Source organism: Gasterosteus aculeatus, chromosome 5, assembly GCF_964276395.1.
Source record: "Gasterosteus aculeatus chromosome 5, fGasAcu3.hap1.1, whole genome shotgun sequence".
NCBI classification, from domain to species: Eukaryota; Metazoa; Chordata; class Actinopteri; order Perciformes; family Gasterosteidae; genus Gasterosteus; species Gasterosteus aculeatus.
Window position 1 is genome coordinate 15395896 of NC_135692.1, and position 6449 is coordinate 15402344.

The following is a 6449-nucleotide window of genomic DNA, read 5'->3' on the forward strand; positions in this document are numbered from 1 at the left end:
AAGGGAGGATTCATTACAAAGATTATATGGGATAAGGGGAGAAGGAAACCTGTGTTTGCCACGTATCTTGCTGTTACATGCCAGACGGGGACGGTCTGCATGTGTTCTTGTCGTTCTCCCTCCTGCTCATTGGTTTCTCTCCCCCAGTGATTATGCTGATTGGCCAACTCCAAACACAGGTGGAAAGCAATCAGCAGTTCCGGTGGCAGTCCATAAAGGAAGACTCCTGAGAAGTGAAGTGGGTGTGTTCTGTGCTGCGGGCTGGTGGCCAGTCTTCCTGTACATGAGCTTTAGCTGGCTGCTGGCAAAACTGGAGTTTGGTAAGGTGGAGGTTGAGGACCTTAGTAAGTTGGGGTACCCTGTACATTCTTGCACGTAGGTATACCTTTGTATAGACACACTAGGTGTAGTGGTTGTTGCCTCCTGTGTAACGTTTTCCTTTAGTCCTTTTTAGAGAAGCAGGTAAGGTATTTTGTTTGACTTGTTTTGGATGAAGAGCCAGTGGTGAGCTAGGCCTCGTTTTGTTATATTCATTTCATTTGTTTGGCACAACCTGTAGGTCCCATCTTCCACCATCTCCCTCCCTCTTGTTGGGACCTTCTTTTTGTGTAAGAATAAAAACTAGAAAGACACCTTTTACCCTGACTCTGTCACCTTTCTTTGATTGTTGTTTTACTGTCCTGGAGTCTACAAAAGGGCCGTAACACAAGTGGGGGCTCGTCCGGGATCTTTCCCTTGAAGAAAAGAAAAAGTCGGTAAAAGGGGAAGAATTAATTTGTAGTTTGGTCAACGGTAACCATGAATTTTGACTTGCAGGATTTTATTGTAAATCCAAGTTTTGAAAAAGTTGACTTGTGCCGAAAAGATGATTTATTGTCCATCGCATCCCATTTTGATATAAGCGTTCGAAAGTATAGTCTTAAACGGGACATAAAAGACAAAGTATTAGAACAATTGGTAGAGTTAAAGGTCCTAGCCGTTCCTGTTGGGGAGGATTTTCCAGGTGCGGGTGCTGGAGCTTCCCCTGTTGGAAGCAAGGGTACACCGGCTACTCCTTCGGGTGAAAAGTTTGAACCTGAGGTACCTCCTGCAACCTTGCCCCGTTTTGAACCTTTTTCCCCAGAGCTCCATGTATCCAGTGGGGATGCCAGGCTGAAGGTCCGCCTAGCCCGCCTTCAGCTCGAAGCCCAGGAAAAGGAAATGGTGCGTAAAGCAGACTATGATCTTCAATTACAGGTACGCAGGCTGGAGATAGCGGCTGAAAAAGAAGTCAAGCTGCGTCAGCTGGACATAGAGGCCATGAGAATTGCTGCGGGACCACAGTCGACACACACCTCAAAATCTTCCCATACCAGCCATAACCAACCAGGTTTTGATGTCAGCAAGAACATCGCACTTGTGCCAACATTTCGGGAGTCTGAGGTTGACTCCTACTTCAACGCTTTTGAGAGAATAGCCACTGCCCTGGTCTGGCCCAAGGACATGTGGCCGATATTGCTTCAATGTAAACTGGTGGGTAAAGCCCAGGAGGTTGTGTCATCTCTTTCATTAGAAGAGAGTTTGAAGTATGAAATGCTCAAGGAGGCAATTTTGCGTGCCTATGAGCTCGTGCCTGAGGCATACCGACAAAAGTTCAGGAACCATAAAAAGACTAGTGAACAAACTTTTGTGGAGTTTGCTAGAGAGAAAGGGGTACTGTTTGATAAATGGTGTGCTGCCAGTGAAGTAAAGGATAATTTTGAGTCCCTTCGACAATTAATACTGGTAGAAGACTTCAAGGGCACTTTACCAGAAAAGGTGGTAGTATTCTTAAATGAACAGAAGGTGACGTCTGTGTCAAAAGCGGCAGTCCTAGCCGATGAGTTTGTCCTCACGCATAAGCATGTGTTTGTGTCTTCCTTCCGCTCGAACAGAGAGGCACCGCTACGTCCTATGGGGCAGAGTATTGGCCGTCCACCATTTGACAAGTTTAAGGGACCGCCGTCTCCACCTCGTAGTGATCGGGAGTGCTTTTATTGTCATAAGAAAGGACATGTCATTTCGGATTGTTTTTCTCTGAAGCGTAGACAACAGGTCTCGCCTGGCCCACAAAAGCCAAAAGGCATGGGTCTGATTAAAGGGGTGTCACCACCAGAAGCTGGAATGTTACAACCTGAAGAGGATGGACCTGATGACTGTTTCAAACCCTTTATGTCTGAAGGCTTGGTCTCCTTTACTGGGAACCCTGAAGAACAGCGGCCAGTACGGATGCTAAGGGACACAGGAGCATCCCAGTCTATTATTCGCGAGGGCATCTTACCATGGTCGTCAATATCCTCATGTCGCTCAAGTGTAGTGATTCAAGGTGTTGGAATGAGCTACATACCAGCCCCTCTCCATAGAATTAATGTTCTGTCCCACCTGGTAAATGGGTTCTTTAGAGTGGCTGTATTGACAGCATTGCCCATTAAAGGGGTAGACTTCATCCTGGGAAACGACCTAGCTGGTGGCAGAGTTGTACCAGTCCCTGAATTGGTAGACAGCCCCGATTTGCATTTGGGGTCTGACAACATGGCAGAGATACATCCTGGCACATTTCCAGCTTGCGTGACTACCAGAGCCCACACAAAGAGATATGGCATTGATTTGTCTGACACTTTTCTGGTAACAGAACCGGTTCCTGACGCTATTGTGAGCGAGGTTCAGCCTGCTGATGATACTGGGTCTACCCTCACAAGTCGCGAGGGGGTTGAACTGCCAGCCACCAGGGACGATTACATTGCAGCCCAAAGAGCAGATGTCACCCTGGTGAAATGTTATTCAGCTGTTCTTAGCCAAGAAGAAGCTAAGAGAAAGCAAATGGCCTACTTTCTCGATAATGGCCTGTTGATGCGTCGCTGGACTAGGGGAGGTTCAGAAGAGATGGATTGGAGTGAGACTTACCAGGTCGTGGTACCTACATCCCATCGTTTTCAGGTACTGTCCTTGGCCCATGATCACCCATGGTCAGGTCACCTGGGGATCACCAAAACCTACGATAGAGTCCTCAGACATTTCTTTTGGCCAGGACTCAAAACTGATGTTGTTAACTATTGTCGTACTTGTCATGTGTGTCAAGTCGTTGGAAAACCGAACCAAGTGATTCCTCCCGCTCCCCTCTGCCCTATTCCAGTAATGGGTGAGCCGTTTGAGAGAATTATTGTCGATTGTGTCGGGCCATTGCCAAAAACTAAGACTGGAAATCAGTTTTTACTAACCGTAATGTGTGCTTCCACTAGGTTCCCCGAGGCCATCCCACTACGAAGGATAACTACCCCAATAATCACAAAGGCTCTGGTAAAATTCTTTTCATTGTTTGGTCTGCCAAAAGTAGTTCAAACCGATCAAGGCACCAACTTCATGTCAAAAGCCTTTGCCCAAGCACTCGGAACGTTAAACATTAAACATGTGACGTCTAGTCCCTACCATCCAGAAAGCCAAGGGGCACTGGAAAGATTTCACCAGACGATGAAGTCCATGTTGCGAAAACACTGTCACGAATCGGAGAGGGATTGGGATGACAGTGTACCACTAGTTATGTTTGCTGCCCGCGAAAATGTACAGGGGTCCCTAGGTTTCAGTCCTGCTGAATTAATTTTTGGACATGAGGTTAGGGGCCCTTTGACAGTTCTTAAAGAACAACTAGTCGTACCCGAGCAGAAGGTCCGAAGTATTCCGGACTACGTCCACAAGCTCAAGGAGCGCCTCCAGCTAACTTGTTCTTTAGCTAGGGAGGCCCTGACCTCTTCCCAGGCAAGGATGAAGAGAAGATATGACCAGCGCGCAATCACACATTTGTTTAAGCCAGGTGATAAAGTTTTGATTCTTTTACCTTTATCTGGTTCTGCTCTCTCCACTAAGTTCTCCGGTCCTTATGTAGTGGAGAAGAAGCTCAGTGACACAAATTATGTGGTTCAAACCCCGGACCGCAGGCGAAGAAATAGGGTGTGCCATGTGAACATGATGAAACGCTACCACCTCCGAGAAGTTCACCCAGGGTCATCAGAGGCCCAGGAGTCAACGACGGTGTCACCTGTTGCAGCTGTTTCCATGGTGGGCTCTCCTGTCGATGGTAATGAAGACGGGTTGGTGATGCGCAATGCGGCATCAATAGGGGCCAGACTAACTAATACTGAGGTATTGTCGCAACTGCCCCACAACTTGTCTCATCTCCCTGTTGACCAGAGGAATGACATTATGACACTTATTGGTGATTTTCCGTGCCTGTTCCGTGACACTCCCACCCAAACATCTGTCATAACGCATGACATTGTCTTAACCAGCCCTACGCCGATCAAACAACGAGCTTATCGGGTAAATCCAGTTAAGAGAGCGGCCATGAGAGAGGAGGTTGACTATCTTGTGCAGAATGGATTTGCAGTGCCAAGTTCCAGTCCATGGAGTTCCCCCTGTCTCTTGGATACAAAGTCTGATGGGAGTTATCGGTTCTGCACTGACTTTCGCAAGGTAAATGCCGTAACTGTCCCGGATGCACATCCATTACCACTGATCGACGACTGCATTGATGAAATTGGTCCTGCAACATATGTAACTAAACTTGACATGTTGAAGGGATACTGGCAAGTTCCTTTAACCCCACATGCTTCAGCAGTTTCAGCTTTTGTAACACCTGACTGCTTCCTCCAGTACACCGTCATGCCATTTGGTATGTGTAACGCTCCTGCTACTTTTCAAAGGCTGATAAATTCAGTCCTTGGGGATGTTCCACACTGTAGAGCGTATCTCGACGATATTGTCATCTATTCCAGTGAGTGGGGTGAGCACATGACTACCTTGAGAGAAGTATTCGGCCCTCTCCTAAACGCATCCCTTACGCTCAATCTTGCCAAATGTGAGTTTGGAAAAGGAACTGTCCTCTATCTTGGTCAGCAGGTTGGTCGAGGACAGGTTTGTCCCGCGGATGCAAAGATCTCTGCGATTAGAGCGTTCCCCGAGCCAAAAACCCGGCGAGAGCTGCGTCGATTCCTTGGAATGTCGGGATATTATCGACGGTTTTGCAAAAACTTCTCCTCTGTAGCGGCTCCGTTGACCTCGTTAACCAGTCCAGCAAAACCCTTTGTATGGTCTAATGAGTGCAAACAATCTTTTGAGAGCCTAAAAGGTATAATGTGTTGCACTCCTGTGCTGAAGGCCCCGGATTTCATGTTGCCTTTCAAGTTGGAGGTTGATGCCAGCGCAGTTGGAGCTGGTGCAGTTCTTCTGCAGGAGGATGCCAACGGCATCGACCACCCTGTGAGTTATTTCTCACGGAAATTCAACAGGCATCAGCTTGGGTATTCAACAATAGAGAAGGAGGCTCTGGCCCTGTTGTTTGCTCTACAGCATTTTGAGGTTTATCTTGGGTCTAGTGAAAAGCCTGTTCAAGTATTCACCGATCATAACCCTCTTGTATTTCTTTCCAGGATGCATAACTACAACCAACGTCTGATGCGTTGGTCTCTCATTGTTCAGGACTACAATCTTAACATCGTGCATAAAAAGGGGTCTGAAAATGTTCTTGCTGATGCCTTGTCTCGTGCGGTATAGTTATGTTCCCCTATTAATTTAGATCGTAACTTTATGGGATATTGTTTTTGTGGCATTCATTTTTTTTCTGAGCTTATATGGGTGGGGGTGTTACATGCCAGACGGGGACGGTCTGCATGTGTTCTTGTCGTTCTCCCTCCTGCTCATTGGTTTCTCTCCCCCAGTGATTATGCTGATTGGCCAACTCCAAACACAGGTGGAAAGCAATCAGCAGTTCCGGTGGCAGTCCATAAAGGAAGACTCCTGAGAAGTGAAGTGGGTGTGTTCTGTGCTGCGGGCTGGTGGCCAGTCTTCCTGTACATGAGCTTTAGCTGGCTGCTGGCAAAACTGGAGTTTGGTAAGGTGGAGGTTGAGGACCTTAGTAAGTTGGGGTACCCTGTACATTCTTGCACGTAGGTATACCTTTGTATAGACACACTAGGTGTAGTGGTTGTTGCCTCCTGTGTAACGTTTTCCTTTAGTCCTTTTTAGAGAAGCAGGTAAGGTATTTTGTTTGACTTGTTTTGGATGAAGAGCCAGTGGTGAGCTAGGCCTCGTTTTGTTATATTCATTTCATTTGTTTGGCACAACCTGTAGGTCCCATCTTCCACCATCTCCCTCCCTCTTGTTGGGACCTTCTTTTTGTGTAAGAATAAAAACTAGAAAGACACCTTTTACCCTGACTCTGTCACCTTTCTTTGATTGTTGTTTTACTGTCCTGGAGTCTACAAAAGGGCCGTAACACTTGCTTTCTACAATATTGCGAGGAAAACAAAAGGAGTGATCTTCATAGGGAACCTGTGGGCTAATGGTTGGTGAAAGAAAAGATATTCAAAAAAATAATCAAAAAAATATTCATGAAAATAATCATGAAAATATTCATGAAAATATTCACGGAAATATTC

The 6449-nt window shown here is 46.6% G+C and overlaps 1 long non-coding RNA gene across 1 annotated transcript; it reads left to right on the forward strand.

Moving 5' to 3' along the window:
• The first annotated feature begins 4139 nt into the window (after positions 1–4139).
• Positions 4140–6221, forward strand: LOC144408038 (uncharacterized). The gene is made up of 2 exons (XR_013467793.1): positions 4140–4485; positions 5442–6221. It is a non-coding gene; the product is annotated as an uncharacterized LOC144408038 (long non-coding RNA).
• The last annotated feature ends 228 nt before the right edge of the window (positions 6222–6449 follow it).